Raw genomic sequence first — 22,970 nt, 5'->3', positions numbered from 1 at the left:
TGCCAATGGGACATGGACCCACTGTAGGACTGTGGGTTCCGGTAACTGCGGCCGGCTTGCGGCCTGGCTACTTTGCTTTGAATGGGTACCTTCTGCTACCCACCCGGGTTCCAGCACTGTCTGCTGGTTCACGCCAGAGCCTTTGGCCTAGGTGCATCCATCTCGGTATCCGAGGTCCAGCACCGTCAGCTGGTCCTTGGTAGTGCTTCCTAGCACAGGTACCTCCCCGCACCGTCAGCTTGTCCTTGGTAGTGCTTTCTAGCACAGGTACCTCCTGCCTAGTAACCGTGATCCAGCACCGTCAGCTGTTCCTCGGTAGTGCCATTGGCTCTTGTAGCTTTTGCTACCCATCTGGGTTCCAGCACCGTCAGCTGGTTCTCGGCAGTGTCTTTGGCACGGGTACTCCCTGTTGCCCAGCCTGGTTCCAGCACGCCTGCTGTTTCCGGGTAGTGTCACGGTCACTATGCCACCAATCCGTTGTCCTGTCGTCTTGCGGCCGGGTTAGCCGACTCTACGGTGCCTGCAGTTTAGGTGACTCCTATGTGGGCTGCGGGAACTGGCACTGAAGGCTGGATCTGTAGTGCCAATGGGACATGGACACCCTGTAGAACTGTGGGTTTCAGTAACTGCGGCCGGCTTGCAGCCTGGCTACTTTGCTTTGAATGGGTACCTTCTGCTACCCACCCGGGTTCCAACACTGTCTGCTGGTTCTCGCCAGAGCCTTTGGCCTAGGTGCCTCCATCTCGGTATCCGAGGTCCAGCACCGTCAGCTGGTCCTTGGTAGTGCTTTCTATCACAGGTACCTCCTGCCTAGTAACCGTGGTCCAGCACCGTCAGCTGTTCCTCGGTAGTGCCATTGGCTCTTGTAGCTTTTGCTACCCATCTGGGTTCCAGCACCGTCAGCTGGTTCTCGGCAGTGTCTTTGGCACGGGGACTCCCTGTTGCCCAGCCTGGTTCCAGCACGCCTGCTGTTTCCGGGTAGTGTCAAGGTCACTATGCCACCAATCCGTTGTCCTGTCATCTTGCGGCCGGGTTAGCCGACTCTACGGTGCCTGCAGTTTAGGTGACTCCTATGTGGGCTGCGGGAACTGGCACTGAAGGCTGGATCTGTAGTGCCAATGGGACATGGACCCCCTGTAGGACTGTGGGTTTCGGTAACTGCGGCCGGCTTGCGGACTGGCTACTTTGCTTTGAATGGGTACCTTCTGCTACCCACCCGGGTTCCAGCACTGTCTGCTGGTTCTCGCCAGAGCCTTTGGCCTATGTGCCTCCATCTCGGTATCCGAGGTCCAGCACCGTCAGCTGGTCCTTGGTAGTGCTTTCTAGCACAGGTACCTCCTGCCTAGTAACCGTGGTCCAGCACCGTCAGCTGTTCCTCGGTAGTGCCATTGGCTCTTGTAGCTTTTGCTACCCATCTGGGTTCCAGCACCGTCAGCTGGTTCTCGGCAGTGTCTTTGGCACGGGGACTCCCTGTTGCCCAGCCTGGTTCCAGCACGCTTGCTGTTTCCGGGTACGGTCAAGGTCACTATGCCACCAATCCGTTGTCCTGTCGTCTTGCGGCCGGGTTAGCCGACTCTAGGGTGCCTGCAGTTTAGGTGACTCCTATGTGGGCTGCGGGAACTGGCACTGAAGGCTGGATCCGTAGTGCCAATGGGACATGGACCCCCTGTAGGACTGTGGGTTTCGGTAACTGCGGCCGGCTTGCGGCCTGGCTACTTTGCTTTGAATGGGTACCTTCTGCTACCCACCCGGGTTCCAGCACTGTCTGCTGGTTCTCGCCAGAGCCTTTGGCCTAGGTGCCTCCATCTCGGTATCCGAGGTCCAGCACCGTCAGCTGGTCCTTGGTAGTGCTTTTTAGCACAGGTACCTTCTGCTTAGTAACCGTGGTCCAGCACCGTCAGTTGGTCCTCGGTAGTGCCATTGGCTCTTGTTCCTTCTGCTACCCATCCGGGTGCCAGCACTGTCTGCTGGTTCTCGCCACAGCCTTTGGCCTAGGTGCCTCCATCTCGGTATCCGAGGTCCAGCACCGTCAGCTGGTCCTTGGTAGTGCTTTTTAGCACAGGTACCTTCTGCTTAGTAACCGTGGTCCAGCACCGTCAGTTGGTCCTCGGTAGTGCCATTGGCTCTTGTTCCTTCTGCTACCCATCCGGGTGCCAGCACTGTCTGCTGGTTCTCGCCAGTTTCTCAGCCTTCTTGTACCTTCTGCTACATTTCCAAGATCAAGCTTTTTGAAATTGTCTTTGGTAATCCTTATTGATCTCCATGACGTCGACCCTGATGACGACGACCCTGAAGACCACACCAAAGAAGACCAGAAATATGACCCTAAATAATAAGACCAAGAGGACAAAGAACATGAAGACAACCACCAAGATACGAACAAAAGACAGAAGAACAAGAAGCAGAAGAAGCAAAAGCAGAAGAACAGAAAGCAGAAGAACATTAAGCATAAGACTAAAAATCAGCATAGAAGAAATCAAAATTATAAGCAGAAGAAGACTAAGCAGTAAATGGGGGTGAGTCCGTTCCTCCTCGTGGTGCCCCTGGAAAATGCCTGCTGCTGCAGGCCAAACTGAAAGCGGACAAATCCTGTTGTAAATCTTTAGTGACAGGCAGAACGTAAGGTGTAATCTTATAACTTTTATAGATAAGTACTACAGGAATGCCTGTCACCATAAGAAAATTAAGACAAAGAAGAATAGGAAGAAGATGAAGAAATAGCATATTAAAATTAATAATAGCTGAATAAGAAGAATATGAAGAATGGAAAAAAAAATTAATGGGAAGAAGATGAAGAAGAAGAAGATGAATAAGGTGAAGAAAAAGTTGATGAAAAAAATGCTACTGCTGCGGATCATGAAGGAGAAAGTGTGGGAGAAGTACAAAAGAACGTGAAGAGCATGGAAGTTGTGAAACATACATATCTGACAAAATATAAAAAAGGTTAACATAGTCAATATCTTTTTAACTCCGAACGTACTGAAAAAATAAATTGGAATTAATGCTATGCCATGTGATTTGAATAAACCACTATGCTTTTAATGTCTCCTCCACCTCCCACAATACATTCTACATGATTCTTATTTGTTTTCAATTATGTAGAATTATCCAACAAGGAAATAAAGGGCTTTTTTTAATTCCGATACCGGAAGTCCCATTGACTTGAATGGGACTTCCGGTATCGGAATCGGCGATACCCGATATTTTTTTCGTATCGGGCGATACCATCCGATACGATATTTTTGGGTATCGAACGGTATCGCTCAACACTAGTTGTGAGTCATTAGGGGCGATGAGAGCCATAAATTCGCTGTCGTCACCTGATCAGATTTTGGTAAGAGTTCTTCAGTATATAGTATGGGTGAGCCTGAGTTTCAATTTATGGGTTACGGCAGAGGTTAGGCCAAAAGTGAATTATCCCATTCTTGAAGCTCTTTCTTGTTCGCAGTGGGACCAAGTTCAGGAGTTGGCGCCTCTGGCGGAATGCACGGGGCTGGCGTGCCCGGAAGAATTATGGACCCTTCTGTTGGAGCAGTAAGAGATTTGTTATCCAGATGCTTGGCAGCTGGAAAGTGGGCTCACTGTTCAAGGTCTTGGGGTATCTGGGAGGAGTGGAAGTCTCGACTTGGGGTGGGATTAGAAGATGAGAGCAAATTGCTGTTGTTATTAGGATACAATTGGGAATCGGGTTGGTCGGTCCCAAAATTAAATAATTTCTTGTCAGGGTTGGCCTTTGGCTTTAAGTTCCATGGATTACGGGACTTGACAAAGTCCTTTTTGGTACTTCAAGTGGAGAAAGGTTGGCATAAAGGGTGGAAGGTGTCCGATGGGAGACGTCCTGTATCCTACGAGGTACTTTTTGTACTTGGTGAGCAATTGGCTGATATTTGCTATTCTCATAGCGAGGTAGTTCAGTTTAAAGTGGCTTTTTCGCTAGCCTTTTTTGGGGACTTTTCGGTTGGGGGAGCTGATCAGTGCTTCCAGGTCCCGTACAGGGGGTTGCTTAGACAGGACGTTGAGGTATATGGCGATAGCCTGGAGATATTTCTGAGATCTTCTAAGACAGATGTGGAAGGAAAAGGTTGTAAGGTGGTGCACTTTGAAGTGCATGGTTGCCCCTATGCCTTTTGCATTGTATGAGGCAATTTTTACAGGGGAGGGTGCTAGAAATAGAGCCTTTGTTAGTGTACGAGGACGGCTCGGTGTTATCACGTTTCCAATTCATAGCGGTATTTAGGCGCTGTCTGGAATGAGGGGGTATTTCAGTCAAGGATTATTGTGGACATTCGTTTCGGATCGGGGCAGCTAATGAAGCTGCTAGGAGAGGGTTAGGTGATGAAATGGTTAAGAGGATTGGGCAGTGGGAGTCGCTGAGATTTCGCTCATATGTTCGCCCATCTATGATTTGATTTATGTACTTGTTTACATGGGTTAAGCATGTTTGGTTGTGATATTTCATTTTTTGTTTCAGAGTCAGGTCAGCTGCTCACGTGGATTATGGGTCAGCTGGGCGTGCCGAGAACTTTGGCAATCTAAACGGGGAATGGTGTGTCGTCAATTGTTACCGGAATTTCATAAATTTGTTTGTCTTAAGACTTTGTCCATGTTTCCCAAACTGCTTGTAATTGGTCAGACATCGTGCCCAGGAAAGTTTGGTTTGGGGCAAGGTCGGCATGCGGTGTTAATAAAGCCAAGATCAAAATAAACAGGGCGGTGTCCCATTTTATGGTGAGGAATGGGGCAATTGTGGTGCGTCACATTGATGTAGAATCGGGAGAAGGAAATTTTTGGAGAAATGATGGGGTTTATCTGAATGCGGTTGGTTTGGACTTGTGGTGCCTGGCAGTACAAGAAGGCATCGAAAAAGGCTTGAAGGTGTGGCGGGACACAAATGTTTGAGGGTTCGGAACATTTGTGTGGGTGGCGTGGGTGAGGTGGTCCCCGAGGTTCGTGGTGATAGTAATTGGCAGCTTGGAGGGGGGATCTCTAAGGTCCTGGACTCCCCCTTCAGTGGATTACGTGCAAATGTAGGATCACTGGGAATTCATGTCGGATAGTGGCCGGATGAGTCTCTTAGTGTCTCTGAGTTGGTGCCTAGTGGCTAGAGGCAGGGTAAAAAAACCCAACAGGAATCTCGAATACCCATCCGTCAAGTGAGGCCGTACTGGGAGGCTACAGGCCTTAAAAGGGAGGACAGGATGACGGGGTTGAGAGGGACTAGAGCAGTGTTTCTCAACTCCAGTCCTCAAGACCCACCAACAGGTCATGTTTTCAGGATTTCCTTAGTATTGCACAGGTGATGGCATTAATGCTTGAGCAGGTGTTGAAATGATCCCCTGTGCAATACTAATGCCATCACCTGTGCAATACTAAGGAAATCCTGAAAACATGACATGTTGGTGGGTCTTGAGGACTGGAGTTGAGAAACACTGGACTAGAGGCTAGGATACTTGTTAAGAGGGACAGTTTAGTAAGGGTCAAGGAATTTGAATGTGGATATTGATAGGGCTGAGGGGTAGTAGGCGAGGGTTAAGGGAGGGGTTAAGGGGATTACAATAAAAGGGGGAAGACATTTTATAGGGCAACCATTTTAGGTTCCCCTATCACAGAGAGCACAAGCTCCCACCCACCCGCCCTTGAAAGTGGCATTGATATGCAGTTAGCTCATAGTAATCTCATCCATGTTAGTACTAACATTTATGTATCACTTGTCATAGCAGCGTGGCGTGGGGGAGGTGGTCCTCGAGGTTGGTGGTGGTAGTAATTGGCATCTTGGAGGGGGGATCTCTAAGGTCCTGGACTCCCCCTTCGGTGCATTACGTGGACATGTAGGATCACTGGGAATTCATGACGGATAGTGGCCGGGTGAGTCTCTGGTGCCTAGCGACTAGAGGCAGGACTCAACCTGGAGGCCAAGTTTATTATTATTGGACTGGAACCTGAGGCAGTTATAATTTGGGGTCTCGAGGACCGCCCCCTTTGGAATAACATTTAAAGAAACTGTAATGTTAAATGTTTTAATAAATGGCTGCTGTGGCTAATTTATCCAAATACGGTGTTGAGTCAATTTTGTGGCAGTCTATGGTATTTTAGTTGGGGAAAATTACGGGCTGAGGGTAGCCTTGTGAAAGATGGGGTAAAAAAAAACCCAACAGGAATCTTGAATACCCAACCGTCATGATCTTTTGAAAGCCACTCTACGTTTAAACTCTTTATTGCCATATGACAGCTACTCAACTATTGCTCTCATGATTTTCCATAGGGCTTACATCTTCCCGGAGGTCAAATCTAGGATGTCTCTATTGGCTAATCCGTCTTGTCCCAAATGTTTACAATCTCCAGCTGACATCTTTCATTGTCTCTGGGATTGTCCGAAGATACAGGAGGTGTGGGATATGCTTCTTCGCCATTTCACTAACACCCTTAACATTCGCTTTACATTATCTCTGGAATGGGCGTTATTTAATATTCTCCCATGGGATCATCTGCTCGGACTCTCTGCTCAGCAACTACGTGTTTTAACTACTTGGGCAGCAGTTACCCGCAAGAGTATTCTGCATTTGTGGACACAGGACGGAACACATTCACTAAATCTAATCTCTTCTAAGGTAACATATTTGTTTAAAATGGATTGGATTGAGTCCATACTTCATAAAGAAAGTCATACGGAACGTTTTTTCCTCACATGGTCCTCCATTATGGATCTGCAACCACTATCGGTGCATCAAGCATTACATGGTTGCTTTCAATTCACCAACTGGTATATGAGAGAGCTTATATCTGGTAACACACCTATTAGGCTTACCTGATTAAACCTGCAGGGTATCAGACGTGCCTGGGGGGGAGGGGGGAGTTGGGGTCGGGACTGACTGCTATACTGAATAACCCCGTCTTCTTTTGAATTTTTCAAGCTACGCTTTCTGGATATTTTTATGTCCTTCTTTGTCTTTATATGCTATATACACTCACTGGCCACTTTATTAGGTACACCATGCTAGTAAGGGGTTGGACCCCCTTTTGCCTTCAGAACTGCCTCAATTCTTCGTGGCAGAGATTCAACAAGGTGCTGGAAGCATTCCTCAGAGATTTTGGACCATATTGACATGATGGCATCACACAGTTGGCGCAGATTTGTCGGCTGCACATCCCTGATGCGAATCTCCCGTTCCACCACATCCCAAAGATGCTCTATTGGATTGAGATCTGGTGACTGAGGAGGCCATTTGAGTACAGTAAACTCATTGTCATGTTCAAGAAACCAATCTGAGATGATTCGAGCTTTATGACATGGCGCATTATCCTGCTGAAAGTAGCCATCAGATGTTGGGTACATTGTGGTCATAAAGGGATGGACATGGTCAGCAACAATACTCAGGTAGGCTGTGGCGTTGCAACGATGCTCAATTGTTACCAAGGGGCCCAAAGAGTGCCCAGAAAAAATTCCCCACACCATGACACCACCACCACCAGCCTGAACCGTTGATACAAGGCAGGATGGATCCATGCTTTCATGTTGTTTACGCCAAATTCTGACCCTACCATCCGAATGTCGCAGCAGAAATCGAGACTCATCAGACCAGGCAACGTTTTTCCAATCTTCTACTGTCCAATTTCGATGAGCTTGTGCAAATTGTAGCCTCAGTTTCCTGTTCTTAGCTGAGAGGAGTGGTACCCAGTGTGGTCTTCTGCTGCTGTAGCCCATCTGCCTCAAAGTTCGACGCACTGTGCGTTCAGAGATGCTCTTCTGCCTACCTTGGTTGTAACGGGTGGCAATTTGAGTCACTGTTGCCTTTCTATCAGCTCGAACCAGTCTGCCCATTCTCCTCTGACCTCTGGCATCAACATGGCATTTCCGGCCACAGAACTGCCGCTCACTGGATTTTTTTTCTTTTTCGGACCATTCTCTGTAAACCCTAGAGATGGTTGTGCGTGAAAATCCCAGTAGATCAGCAGTTTCTGAAATTCTCAGACCAGCCCTTCTAGCACCAACAATCATGCCACGTTCAAAGGCACTCAAATCACCTTTCTTCCCCATACTGATGCTCGGTTTGAACTGCAGGAGATTGTCTTGACCATGTCTACATGCCTAAATGCACTGAGTTGCCGCCATGTGATTGGCTGATTAGAAATTAAGTCTTAACACACAGTTGGACAGGTGTACCTAATAAAGTGGCCAGTGAGTGTATGTTACTGATTCTTATCTTGTTTGCAGACAGTTATAAATAAATATTAAAATAAAAGAATATTTTGGAATAAACACAGGATACAGAACTAAATATAAAATTCATGATAGAAGGACTAGATGTTGTGTTGTTCACTTGACAATAATTGATATGTGCAAGTAACGGGTACAGCAAATTTGTGTTTGGCTAGTTTTGAAAATGATTATATCTACAGTGTTGGCATCCCATAGATCAAATATATCCATGTGTATCATCGATATATGGATGATATATTTATTATAAAGGCATTATAAGGGTATGAGCACACGTTGCGGATTGCTGTGCAAAATTTTCCGTGCGGAATCTGCATCTCTTGACAGAATCCGCAGGTCAAAATCAGCGCATTTTTATGCAGATTTCCTGCAGATTTCTTGCGGTTTTTGTGCGGATTTGGCCTGCGTTTTTACACCTGCGGATTTCTATAATGGAATGGGTGAATTGACATGCTGCAGAAAGTGAACAGCTGCGGATTCGTACGGAATTTTACGGATCATGTGGACAGCCAATTTTTTTCCCATACGTTGTCATTGTAATGTAAGGGTATGTGCACAGGTTGCGGATTTCTGTGCGGATTTTTCTGCGCGGAATCTGCAGGATCCGCAGGTAAAATGACCTGCGCTTTACCTGTGGATTCATTGCTGATTTACTGCATTTTTTTGTGTGGATTTGCCCTGCATTTTTATACTTGCGAATTCCTATAACGGAATAGGTGTAAATACTCTGCGGAATCCGCCCAAAGAATTCACATGCTGCGTTTCCGCGTGGAATTTTCCGCAGCATGTGCACAGTGCTTTTTAATTTGCATTGGATAAAATAGTACTGTACACCACATGAGAATCTGCTGCGGATCCGCAGGGCCTTAGACTAACTCGCGCGAGTCTCTCGTATCAATACCCAGTGTAACAGGCCAGATTAACACCCCACCCAGAATATACCCGGGGTTAAAGTGGCCTAGGCCAGATTATACCCCTCTGGGCCAGAATATACCCCAACTGCTGTAGATCAGATTTTTCACGCTTTTGAGAACCATTGAGCGATATACTTAATAATGGGGTCCCAGTCAGTGCACAGGGGCCCCAGACATGGCACAGGGGCACCAAACATCGCACAGGGGCCCCAGACATCACACAGTATTGAGTGATATACTCAAGAACGGGGCCCCAGACAGCGCACAGGGGGCAAAGACAGCACACAGGGGGGCAGAAACAGCACACAGGGAGGCAGAGACAGTGACAGAGGGCAAAGATAGCGCACAGGGGGGCAGAGACAGCACACAGGGCCCCTGTGAGCTGTCTCTGCCCCTCTGTTCGCTGTCTATGCCCCTGGGCACTCTCTGGGAACCCCTGTTTGCTGTCTGGGGCCCCGTTCTTGAGTATATCACTCAAACCTGTGTGATGTCTGGGGCCCCGTGCAATGTCTCTGCCCTCTCGTGTGCTGCCTGGGGCCACTGAGTGCTGCCTGAGGCCCTGTGCACTGCCTGGGGCCCCATGTGCTTCCTGCAGATCCGTTCTTGAATATATCACTCAATGGTTCTCTAAAGCGTGAAAAATGTGATCTACAGCAGCTGGGGTATATTCTGACCCGGAGGGGTATAATCTGGCCTAGGCCACTTTAACCCTGGGTATATTCTGGGCAAGGTATTAATCTGGCCTGTTATATCGGCACTTCCGCCGGCACTCGGGACCGGAGAGTATTTCTATGCAGCCCCAACACTCCGGTCCTGATTGCCGGCGGTAGTGCCGGGTATTGATGTGAGAGACTGGCGCAAGTTTCTAGCATCACAGTAGTGATGCAGGTTTTGAAACTCAAGCAACAAAACTCACAAAAAACTTTAGAGCTAGGGGTTACCCTTCAACATTACTAAAAGAGGCACAAAATAGAGCTAAATAAAAAATGCACACAGAATAAATAAAGAAGCCAAGAAGAACTGATGATTAATAGAAAACTAGACACTAGGTTTTTTTTAATTTTTAAAAATAACCCAAATATGAGTTTGATAAAGAATGCGATCAGAAAAAACTGGCATTTATTGGAAAGTGAGCGAGACCTTAGTATTGCAGCTCAGAATAAACCGTTAGTTACTTATAGCAGGAGAAAAAAATTGGCGACCTACTGGTAAGAAAAAGATTTACAGCTGATATAAAAACATCTACACGGTTAACAGATAGTAAACCGATAGGGAATTTTCGTTGTGGACAGCACTAACATGTAGAGGGACTCCATTGCATGTGCGGGGACAGCGCCTTTGGTGACAGGTATAGCCCTTTTATATATCCCATTATGGTCAGTGTTACTGGGGGCATGTTGGTTTAACAGCCGGTGATTCAAATTGGGATTTTTTCTGTCATTTTGGAAGCACTCTTTTTATGCTTTATGGGTAGGAGGTTATAGTATTTGGCAAGCATATTTATATAGCAGAAACCATTATATAGCTACCCTTTCAGTGTTCAACTCAGGCTTCTCATTCTATATTTTTGGTGCTATCTACATGTTAGCGTTGTCCGTGTATTATTTAGAACAGCCTTCGTTTTTGGTCCCTTTCTATATTGCACCTTTTTTGTATATATCTTTTTCACTTGTTCTAATAAAGTTCATATCTTTTAATGAAAATATTACATGCTTCTTGTTGTTTCCATTCTTTTGATATTTTTTGGCAACATAAATGATGCTGTATAGATTTGAGAAGTGATAGGATATTGACTATTGCTGGACAAATTTGGTGACTAAGTTAACAAATTCAAACAGGAGCGAATAATACAGGTACTGAGTGCACAGTAGGAGGGCTTCTTACCCCATAACGACCGCCGATACGTCTTTCAATGGCGGCAGTTAAGGGTACTTAAACCACAGTGCCGTTGCTGAGGAATAACGGTATAGCGCCCCCCAATGTCAGAATTTCTCTGGGGTCTCGACTTCCGGAGGTAGCTGAGACAACGGAGAACATGATTCAGGTAGTTTTTTACTGACCCCGGTGTTGCGATCGCCATTATTAATGGTATAACAGCGACCGGAAAAATAAGTCAGATTTTCCATTTAATTTCTCTCTCCTCTGATGTGATCACACATCAGAAGAGAGAGAAATAGGATCCCTCGATTTCCCCCAGAACCTCCCGGTGTCCCTGGACCCTCCTGCATACCCCACGGCCGCCGGCGTCTTCTTCCGGGAAGAAAATGGTAGGCACATGCGCAGTGCGCCCTCCGTGATCTGTCATCCAGCACCCGGCAACAATAGGAAATTTTTCCTAATAGTTCATTTTGATCACTGTGATAGACCCTATCACAGTGATCAAAATTAAAAAATAGTAAATCAAACCCTCCTTTATCACCCCCTTAGTAAGGGAAAATAATAAAATAAAAAAAGTATTTATTTCCATTTTCCCATTAGGTTTAGAGTTGGGCTAAAGTGAGTTGGGCTAAAGCTACAGTTAGGGTTGAGGCTAAAGTTAGGGTTATGGCTAAAGGTAGAGTTAGGGTGGGGGCTAAAGTTATGGTTATAGTAGGGGCTAAATATAGGGTTAGGGTAGGAGCTAAAGTTAGGATTGGGGTTGGGGCTAAAGTTAGGGTTGGGGCTAAAGTTGGGGTTGGGGCTTGGGTTAGGAAAGGGGCTAGGGTTGAGGCTCGGGTTGGGATTACAGTTAGAGTTGGGTTTAGGGTTAGGGTTGAGACTAGGTTAGGGGTGTGTTAGGGTTAGGTTTGTGGCTAGGGTTATGAATGGTATTATGGTTAGGGTTGTGTTGGGGTTAGGGTTAGGATTAGGGTTAGGGGTGTGTTGGGGTTAGAGTTGGAGTTAGAATTGGGGGGTTTCCACTGTTTATGTACATCAGGGGGTCTCCAAACGCGACGTGGCGCCAACATTGATTCCAGCCAATTTTGCGTTCAAAATGTCAATCGGTGCTCCCTCCCTTCTGAGCACTGCCATGCACCCAAACAGTGGCTTTTCCCCACATATGGGGTATCGGCGTACTCAGAAGAAATTGCACAACAAATTTTATGGTCTATTTTCTTGTGAGACCCTTGTGAAAATAAAAAAAATGTTTCCAAAATAAATTTTTCATTTTTTCCTTCCACATTGCTTTAGTTCTCGTGAAGCACCTGAAGGGTTAATAAACTTCTTGAATGTAGTTTTGCGCACCTTGAGGGGTGCAGTTTTCAGAATGGTGTCACTTTGTGGTATTTTCTGTTATAATGACCCCCAAACTCACTTCAAATGTGAGGTGGCCCCTAAAAAAATGGTTTTGTAAAATTCATTGGAAAAATGAGAAATCGCTGGCCAACCTTTAACCCTTATAACGTTCTAACCAAAAAACTGTTTCCAAAATTGTGCTGATGTAAACTAGACATGTGGGAAATGTTATATATTAACTATTTTGTGTGACACCACTCTCTGATTTAAGTGTACAAAAAATTAAATGTTTGAAAATTGCAAAATGTTAACTTTTTTTGCCAAATTTCCATTTTTTTCATAAATAATAATAATAATTATAATAATAATTATAATAATAATAAGTTACATTGAAAACATTTAACCACTGACATGAAGCACAATATGTCGCAGAAAAACAGTCTCAGAATTAGTGGGATCTGTTGAAGCATTCCAAAGATATAATCTCATAAAGTGGCAGTGATCAGAATTGTATAAATTGGCTTGGTCATTAAGTACCAAATTGGCTCTGTCACTAAGGGGTTAAAGAAAAACTAACAGGTCTGTGAGAGCCAGAGTTCTTGCTGGTTGGTAGGTGATCAAATACTTATGCAGTAAAATGCAATTTAATTACTTAAAAATAATGTAATGTGATTTTTTTTATTTTTATTTTTAGATTCACAGTTGAACTGTATCTATGATAAAAATTACAGATCTCTCCATTCATTGTGGGTGGGAAACCTTGCAAAGTTGTCAGTGTATCAAACATTTATTTTCCCCACTGTATTTGTGTAGAGCCGATCCTTGAACATTCTATCACAAGATTCCGTGATGACATCACTGATGATGCTCGGCCATTATGACATCACTGGTGAGTCTCAGAAATTATGACATCACTGGTGAGTCTCAGACATTATGACATCACTGGTGATGCTCGGCCATTATGACATCACTGGTGATGCTCGGCCATTATGACATCACTGATGGTGCTGGGCCATTATGACATCACTGATGATTCTTGACCATTATGACATCACAGCTCAGTCACTACTTATAGAATGTACACAGGTTCATCGGCGCCATTTTTGGTTCAATAGTGACTGAGAGCATTTGCAATTTTTCACTATGGCTGAATTACGTTTGCACCATTTTCAGGTACAAGCACTATTGGAGATTCTTACCGTCAATGAACTTGACATTGAGTTTCTACCACCCGATGGCGTCCTCTGCTTCACTTACCGGCTGGTGGTGGAGCTAGTAAAGGATTGCCTGAACAAAACCAGACAAGATCAACTAACGTCAGAGTATCTGACGGATTTACGTCACAACATCAGGACATTACTACACCAGGTAAATGGCGGACGCTCCACACAAAACTTCTCCATAATCACAGATAATAATGGTGGGAGAGAAGCTTCGTCTTTCCTCCAATATAAAACACGACGAGTCCCCAGATATGGAGTCGTTGTATCTGCAGAGAGGAGCAGATGTCACATACAATGGCCGCCTCCATTGTGTCTTTTCTCATCTCACGTTTTTCATTTTTGTTTCTTTTCTTCTTTATAGGCTGAAAAAAGATCTCAAATTGAAGATTTGGATTATATTAAAGATCTGGCCGATATAGTCCTGTGTGTACTAGAACGTCCGGCCCGCTCGTCGGAACACCCGGTAGGGAGCCATCATCTTCTCTATCACACGTCCTTGTTTTCTGATCTTCTCCAGATCACCAGAGATGAGAAGATCTGGTGTTGGATCTTACAGGCCTCCCTGTCAGTCCCTGGAAGGCACAGGAGGTTTTATGGCCGCCTGTCTGTGCTGCTCCCTCCTCTGTGAGGACAGTCTGTATTCTGCTGATGTAGTCACAGCTCAGTGGGGGGAAGTCTGTATTTTCCCTTCTTTCTCGCTCTATCAGAGTCTTCCTACTTGTAAATGCTACAGCTGAGATAATAGACGTCATTACAGAAATATTGTGCATTCAAGTCCCTTATACAGTATATTAATGTCGGCTTGTGGAGATATAGGGGGTTTCTGTGAATCACCAGATCATGGGGTGTGAGTGACCCTTCCAGTATTATCCCCCATATTACCATGGGATGTCTATGGCATTAGGGTGGTAGATAAAATAGCATTTATATTAAATGGAATCTGTCACCAGGTCCATGCTATTTTATCTGAGAGGAGCATGATGTAGGGACAGAGACCCTGATTCAAGCTATATATCACTTAGTTTACTGGATGCAGCAGATGGGATAAAATCCCAGTTTACTATGATGCAGCTCTAGCAGAGCTCTGAATCCTGAGCCTTGTATAACCCCGCACACACCACTCATTGGCAGCTTTTCGTGTACACTGTGCATAGGCAGAAAGCAGCTATTCAGTGGTGGTGGAGGGTTTACAGAGCAATAAGACTACATGGCACGAAAAACATAGTCCTCCAGTGATAATCTCCTACTGATCTCCCGTATTATCCAGCACATTACAATAATACTATTACACAGAGGATCCCCCTTATATTACATCCGTGTCTGCGGAGCGTCCGGCTTGTATCGTCCCCTACATCGCATCAGTGTAAATCAGCTGGGACATAATATAGGAGAAGATTTTACATCCTGAGATGTTTTCCTGCAGCTTCTATATCTTAGTATTATTTCTTTTTATTTTTTAGGACGTGATCAGATCATTGATCCCGGCAGGAGAGCCGCGTATGAGCGACTATGAGACATCTATACTGATCGGCACTGGAGCTTTTGGGTGAGATTTCTGTTCCCATAATCCCCATTTCTCAGGGTTCCCTATGACAATGCTGCTGCCTCTGTGCTCTGCCATTCAGTGTTGTCATAGGGAAACGATCAGAGTCCACATCACTGTCCACATCTCAATGTCACTATTCAGCTCAGTTATACACAGCTGAGCGACCAGATCTGTAACAAATCAGCCTGTAAGGAAAGGGATGATATAATACATTACACCCACCGGTCCTAGACCTCATCTGCTCTAATGCTGCCGCCTCCACCACCGCTTCCCCGTCCTCCGAACCGATCTTCGGATTTTTGAGGCCTCATTATGGAACTGATAATAGTGATTGGCTGCACAGGGTCACGTGAGGGGTGACACGATACTGACGCCAATGACATCTGCACCCCCACCCTCCACCATGACCATGTGAGTCCGATCACTGGCCTCAGTAGCAGAAGGGAGAACAAACAAAGACTGGCGCAGAGGATGAAGGACTGCAGTGATGGACGGGGAGGGACGAGGACAAGTGGGTGTAATGTGTTTAATTATATTTTATCTTCTTCCATCCCCTCCATTTATTCTGCCTTGGGCTGTGGAGAAAGATTAAAAAACATCTTCTTACAACACTTGGAGAATTTTCAATTTTGACCAATTTATATTTGGATTGAATCGTATGTACTGGTCGGTTATAGTGAATTTGCCCAAGATGAGTTTCAGTAGATTCTCTCATCTATAATGTGACCTGGGTGAGGGTCCGGCAGACGTGGCATTGTGCAGACCCCCATAGGTGATCTATGTAGTGTTATTTCATGGATTTCTAGTGATGGCCGGACTGCTGGTATCAAACATTACTACAAAAGATCATATAATGACTTGTATATACAGACTGTGAATAAGGGTTCATTATAAACCATGGATTCTCCTTCTCTCCAGGTCCGTCCACTTAGTGCGCCATAAAGAATCACAACAGATCTTCGCTATGAAGAAAATGGCCAAGAGGAACCTGAATACTCCACAGAAAATAGAATTGGCCTTTATCGAGAGAGACATCCAAACATTCGCAGATTGTCCCTTTGTGGTCTCCATGCTCTGCTCCTTCTCAACTAAATCTCACCTGTGTATGGTCATGGAGTATGTAGGAGGTAGGTCATATACATTGTATTATATTCTTCCCATGTCTGCTGACATCTTATCACCTCTCACATCATTAGGACTTGTCCCCGTGGACGTTACATCCCCTCCCAACGTTTACTATAGGATATCTCTTACCATGGTGTCCAGAATATCATTGATGTGTGTGATCTCCCTGTATGTCCGCACTGAGTACATCAGTATCTCCAGCTGTAGACGAGATGTGACATCACTTTATGTCATTAGTTACATAGATTATATTTCACCATGAAGTCAGACTAATTCATTTGTGCAGTATACAGTACATTATATCTTTATATATTGTCTCCTGCCCCAATGTTTCCTGTCACTTCTCATCACACATCATGGTGATCTGCTGTATAAACCCCTCACCGGTCATATTTCCTTTCTTCTATAGGTGGAGACTGTAGGACCCTTCTAAACACCAGAGGTCCTTTCCCTGTCCCGTTGGCCCGCTTGTACTTTGCAGAAGCTGTCCTTGGTGTGGAATATCTGCATAGTTACGGTGTGGTGCACAGAGACCTGAAACCGGATAAGTAAGTGAATACCTGTAGTATAACAAATGTGGAAAGTTATCCTTTATTACCTCACGGTCTATGAAGCTAAAATCATCTTCTCTTTCACAGCTTCCTGATAACATCTGATGGACATATTAAAGTTACCGACTTTGGACTTTCAAAACTTGGAGTCATGATGCCAAACACCAACATCTACAAACAATCAACAGAGAACATCTCCAGAGAGTTCCTGGACGAGGAGGTTGGCATTACCTACAGGAACTTAGCTTGTTCTGCACAAATCTCATAACTCTATTTTCTCTTCCCTTCATTCTTCATTTTTAGAGAGCTTTTCCACTGATATGTTATCCTCTGTCATTCTGTTTTTATGTGAAGAGCTTGTCATAATAATTGTCTCATCGATTCTCATCTCTATCTTCTGTTGGTTTCCAGGTAATTGGCACCCCGTATTACATAGCCCCAGAGGTCATCCTGATGAAAGGCTATGGAAGACCTGTTGACTGGTGGGCAATGGGCATCATATTATATGAATTTCTCATGGGATGTAAACCATTTGATGGGTATTCCAGTGAGGAGATTTATGACAAAGCGATCACTGGTAAGTAGAATAATCTGATCATTGCCTTGGCTGGTTTTCTTGGTTTAGTTCCTTCCTTTGCTTTATCTTACAGTCCAGTAAAGAGGTTTAATGTTCTGTAACTTTCTATATAACAGGAGATATACCATGGGATCCTTCTAACACTCCACCACCCGATGCTCAGGATCTCATCACTCAGCTGCTCAGAACAAATCCCGTGGATAGACTTGGGACAGGTAACAGATATAATATTAATATGTCCTTATTACACCGAGGACATATCGCTCATGTCCATGAGGATCTGCTCTTCTCTATCAGCTTCTCCATTTATAATTCTCTGTACTAAGATTTTCACTCTATTTCCAACTTGTCTACTTGGTTGCACATTTAGTTCAAATTAAGATAAACTGTTCAGATATAGTTACATAGTTACAAAGACTTAAAAAAAGACCTCGAACCATTAAGTTCTCCCTTTCTCCACCAATTGTTCATTTTGTCACTAAATTACCTATAACCCACAATGTTATGTGCAGTGAGGACATCTTGCAGTTCATTTTTAGAAGCTGTCATAGTGTCGGCCATTCCACAGTCTGACTGCTCTAACTGTAAAGAACCGTTTCCTGTTTAGCTGCTGGAATCGCCTTTCATCCACCAGAAATGAGTGCCCCCTGGTCCTTAGTATGGTCCTTGGAAGGAATAAGACATGTGCCAGTCCTCTTTACTGACCACACATATATTTATACATATAAATGAGAGCTCCTCTGATGCATCTTTTTTCTAAGCAAAACAAGCCCAACTTTTCCAACCTCTCATCATAAGAGAGGCCTTCCATCCCTTGTAATAATCTAGTTGCCCACCTTTGAACTGATCTAACTTCTGAATGTCCTATTTTAAATGTGGAGCCCAAAACTGGATCGCATCTTCTAGATGTGGCCTCACAAGTGATTTATAAAGTGGTAAAAATACATTGGAATCGTGGGATTTTATCTCTTTTCATACATCCTAAAATCTTTGCTTTTGTGGCTGCTGATTGACATTGAGTACTGCTGCTCAGCTTACTTGTAACCCGAACACCCAAGTCCTTCTCCTGTTCTGTAGTCCCAAGTATTCTCCCATTTAATGTGTATGCAGCAATAGGATTACTCTGTCCTAGCTGCATTACTCTACATTTATCTACATTAAACGTCATCTGCCAAGTGTTTGCTCATTCAGACGTCTTATCCTGATTGTTTTGCAAAATTGTAAAGTCTAGGTCAGATTTTAGTATCCTACATAGTTTGATGTCGTCAGTAAAGACTGACACTTTCTTTACTCTCAAACATATCCAAAAGGTCATTAATAAAGAGGTTAAAAAGAATTGGTACTAGCACAGATCCCTGCGGTACTCCACGGCTCCCAGGACAGATCCCTTCAGCCCCAGTACAGATCCCTGTGGTCCTCACTGCTCCCAGTACAGATCTCTGTGGTCCCCACTTCTGACTATATCCCATTTAGAGAATGTACCATTTAAGACGACTCTTTGTTTCCTGTCATTTAGCCAATTCCTTACCAATCTACATATAATTTCAACCAGTCCCTGCTTATGGTGCGTCAGTATAAGGATGTTATGTGGAAAAATATTAAATACCTTTATAAAGTCCAGATAAATCACGTCAGCTGCATTACCAACATCCAGACTTGCACTTACCTCCTCATAGAAACCCAACATGTTAGTTAGACACGGCCTATCTTTAGTGAATCCGTGCTGTTTGTCAGTTATTATATTATTCTCTGCAATATATTTCGGCAGGCTATCTCTTATAATGCCCTCAAAAATTTTGCACACTACTGATGTAAGGCTTACTGGACGGTAGTTGCTGTCCCCACCTTCTTACCTTTTTTAAATATCGGTACCACGTCAGCCATCCGCCAATCCAGTGGCACCACTGTTGTTACAAGAGAGGCTAAGAATATAAGATACAGCGTTCTGTCAATTACTGAGCTCAATTCCCTCAGTATCCATGGTTGAATGCCATCTGGGCCAGGGGATTTGTCAATGTTTGATTTGCACAGACGCAGACATACTTCTTGTGTTTTGTCCGGTGGTGATCTTTGATTTTTGCCTTGTTGAATGATCCGTGGAATAGTTAGTTCATTGGTGAACACGGATGAAAAGTGCCTGTTTAATATCTCAGCCTTTTCTTTGTCCTCTATTATTATCTTGTTACTTGATGGTGGCCCGATTCTAACGCATCGGGTATTCTAGAATATGGCCAATTCGCATGCGTTTTCCCACGGAAAACATGCGTTTTTCACGCGATTTTTGCGTGCGGAATTCAAGCGCATTCCAAGCGATTTGAAGCATTGCTTGGAATGTGATTGACAGGTTGGTCACACTTGTCAAGCATAGTGCTTGACAATTGTGATCAACTTATTACTATTGATTCAAACCACAATTTTTTTCAGGTATTTAAATAGGCACTTCAACACATGAATCAACACTTGCGGACAAAAAGAATATTACTCCTTCTTATGTAAAATGAAGCGAACCACAATTATATTAAAAACATGTCACTTTAAAATTGGCTACATGTTCACTGTTTCTTGATAACATACCCCAAAAGGGGAAAAAAAACAGCAGACAATTATCTCCCAGATTTTTTCTGGATAGGAATATTAGTGTTTGTTTTGGATGGTGATTAAATAAACTGCTATTCTTAGTGTATTATTAATGATACTTAGATACAGGTTTATATGAAATAACACTTTGGATATGCATATGGATTAGAACCTCCATTGTTATTGTCTGCTGTTTTTTCCCCCTTTTGGGGTATGTTAGCAGGAAACAATGAATATGTAGCCAATTTTAAATGTCTTTATTTTGTTTAATAAAGTTAACTGTTTTTAATATAATTGTGGTTTGCTTCATTTTGGATAAGAAGGAGTAATATTCTTTTTTGTCCGCAAGTGTGGATTTTTACTATTGATGCTGCCTATGCAGCATCAATAGTAAAAGATAGAATGTAAAAAAGAATACAAATAAAAAAAAGGTTATTCTCACCTTCCGACGGCCCCCGGACTCTTTCCCTCCTCTCCAGGTTCCCGGCATCTTCCGTTCCCAGTAATACTTAGCGCGAAGGACCGAAGATGACGTCACTCTCGCGGGAACGTGACGTCATCAGCGGTGTTTCGCGCAAATCATTACTGGGAACGGAAGATGCCGAGCGCGTGGTGAGAGGAGGGAAAGAGTCCGGGGGCCGTCGGAAGGTGAGTATATCGCTAATTTTTATTTTAATTCTAATTTTTACAGGTTTATGGTACCCAGGGTCCGGAGGAGTCTCCTCTCCTCCGGACCCTGGGTACCGGCTAGCGCCGGTCATCTTCCGGCTGCGTTGTTGCTGACATCAGTGCGTCTGGAGATGACCCGTGGCAATTGTCGGGAGATCAGCAGCTAACGCCGCTAATCTCCTGATGGTAGCAGTGGTGTGCTTCCTTTCAATTCCGGACTGTGCCTGCGCACTACGCCTGCCGCTGATTGGTCGCGGCCGTCTGGCCGCGACCAATCAGCGGCGTGGGATTTCCATTACAGACAGACAGACAGATTGAATAAGATGATTATATTGTAGATTATTGTCTTTTAAGGGACCTATACCATTTTTTTTTTCTTTTTTGGCAATGATGTATTTATAACATTTTGGGGGATTTATTTTAATGTCACTGGCTATTTGTTTTTCTGTGGATAACTTTGCCAGCTTGATTTCTTTTTTAGATTTCTTACTTAGATCTTTATACTCCAGAAATGCTATTTCTGTATTATCGACCTTCAGGAATTTGAATGCCCTTTGTTTTAGTCTGATTAAACTTTGTAGTGTCTTATTTATCCATAATGGTTTCTTTTTATTCCTAGACATTTTATTATCAGAGGGTAGAAATTTTCTACAGGATTCTGTAGGATATCCTTAAACATCCCCCATTTATGGTCAGAATCCCCAGTTACCCAGATATGGCCCCAGCCTACTGGATTAAGCGCTTCCCTTAATTTGCTGGTGTGGAGCTGTCTCTGACTTGCTTTGTTTTTCTTTATCCAGGAGGAGCATTTGAGATCAAGAGTCATGCATTTTTTAGAGATTTAGACTTTGGTAACCTTCTAAGTCAAAAGCCATTGTACGTTTCTCAGCAGACATTGGATGTGAACACCAGTTTATTTATCAGTAAGTAGAAAAAGCCATCATCTAGATTAAGTGTCTGTTTGTCACATCTTCCATATTATGTGATAATCAGTTCCTATTAATATTAATGATAAATGGTGACTGTGTTATACTGACAACCTCTAATAACACTTCATTATCTATGTCTTGTAGATCACTCTGGTATAAACAAACATCTGGACTCAGAAGATGAGGAGAGCTCAAGTGAGGACAATTTGTTTGACTTCCAAAATTTTACATCATCATCTGAAAGGCTTTCTAAGGTAAGTATGCTATTAATAAATCCAAAATATGTGTAAAAAAGACCCATAAATGTAAACATAAAATGATTTCATATCTTGTTGCTTCCGCATGTAGCTCTATACCACCACTAACGGGATGATAAACGATGAGGATCCCAAGTCACCTCCAGAGTGTACCCCAACATCCAACACTGACAACTCAGAAACGTGAGTAGATTATGGGGTCATTACTGGGAACTCCAGGCTGATATATGTGCACAACACCAAATATAGGACAGAAATACCATTATATCAAATGCAACACCCATCGCCCCATGGTTAGCGGTCATTGTGCTTTTGCCCTTAGAAAGTGCTTGTGATAACAGCCCATCATTATTGCAGCTGGTCATGTATTTTAGTGCTGCCCACACTATAGGAGAGATGTAGTATTACATGCCAGACATTCTAGGTAGTTGTTTTCCTCTCCGCTCTATAAAAGTTAGCTTTGAACAGAAGACCTTCCTTACTATAGCAGTCATATGTCCTATTAGGCCTTATAGTTGCTGTTCTTATAGTGAGACAACCCCTTTTATACTGAGCTTACTTGTGATTTAAATGTTTTTCTTCTTCCAAACAGGCAGAAAGAATCTGTCCCCGAACCTTCCATCTTCAGCTGGATGTTATCATCCTGCCAGCGCGGATTATCCAGGGCTGCTCAAGTATTTGCTTGTTGTTTCTGTTGCCCTTGTCTAGAACCATCTGAAAGACAGGAAACCTAAGCATCGAGCACCCTGAAGTCCAGCAGATCCACCATCACTGCTGGGCCTGTATAGAAGCGGGACTAACTCCTAGCCGCGGTCTACGGACCAAACATTGGGCATGGGCAGGGCCTTGGGGGCAGATCCCAAGTGCGCTCAACCATGTGAAATAGCTTACGCTATTGGAAAATTTATAAAGTGCTCTCAGTGAGAGAAACAAAATAGGAATCTTGTGGGTATGATACCTTTAAATGGCTAACAAATAATAGTAAATGATGTTACAAAGCAAGCTTTCGAGACAACTTACATCTCTTCATCAGGCTGATATAGCAAAATATTTGAAGAAACCTTATTTATATATAGTTTAAAGCATATGCTGGTGTGATACATGGACATTTCAATAAACAAATACTGAGGTAGAAGAGAGAATCCTTAATTAGGTAAGATTACATAAGTGA

The sequence above is a fragment of the Dendrobates tinctorius genome, unplaced genomic scaffold, assembly GCF_039654945.1.
Source record: "Dendrobates tinctorius isolate UK_male_01 unplaced genomic scaffold, ASM3965494v1 ptg000039l, whole genome shotgun sequence".
Taxonomy (NCBI): Eukaryota; Metazoa; Chordata; class Amphibia; order Anura; family Dendrobatidae; genus Dendrobates; species Dendrobates tinctorius.
The sequence above is the reverse complement of the archived record's forward strand: the minus strand, read 5'-3'. Positions refer to the sequence as shown.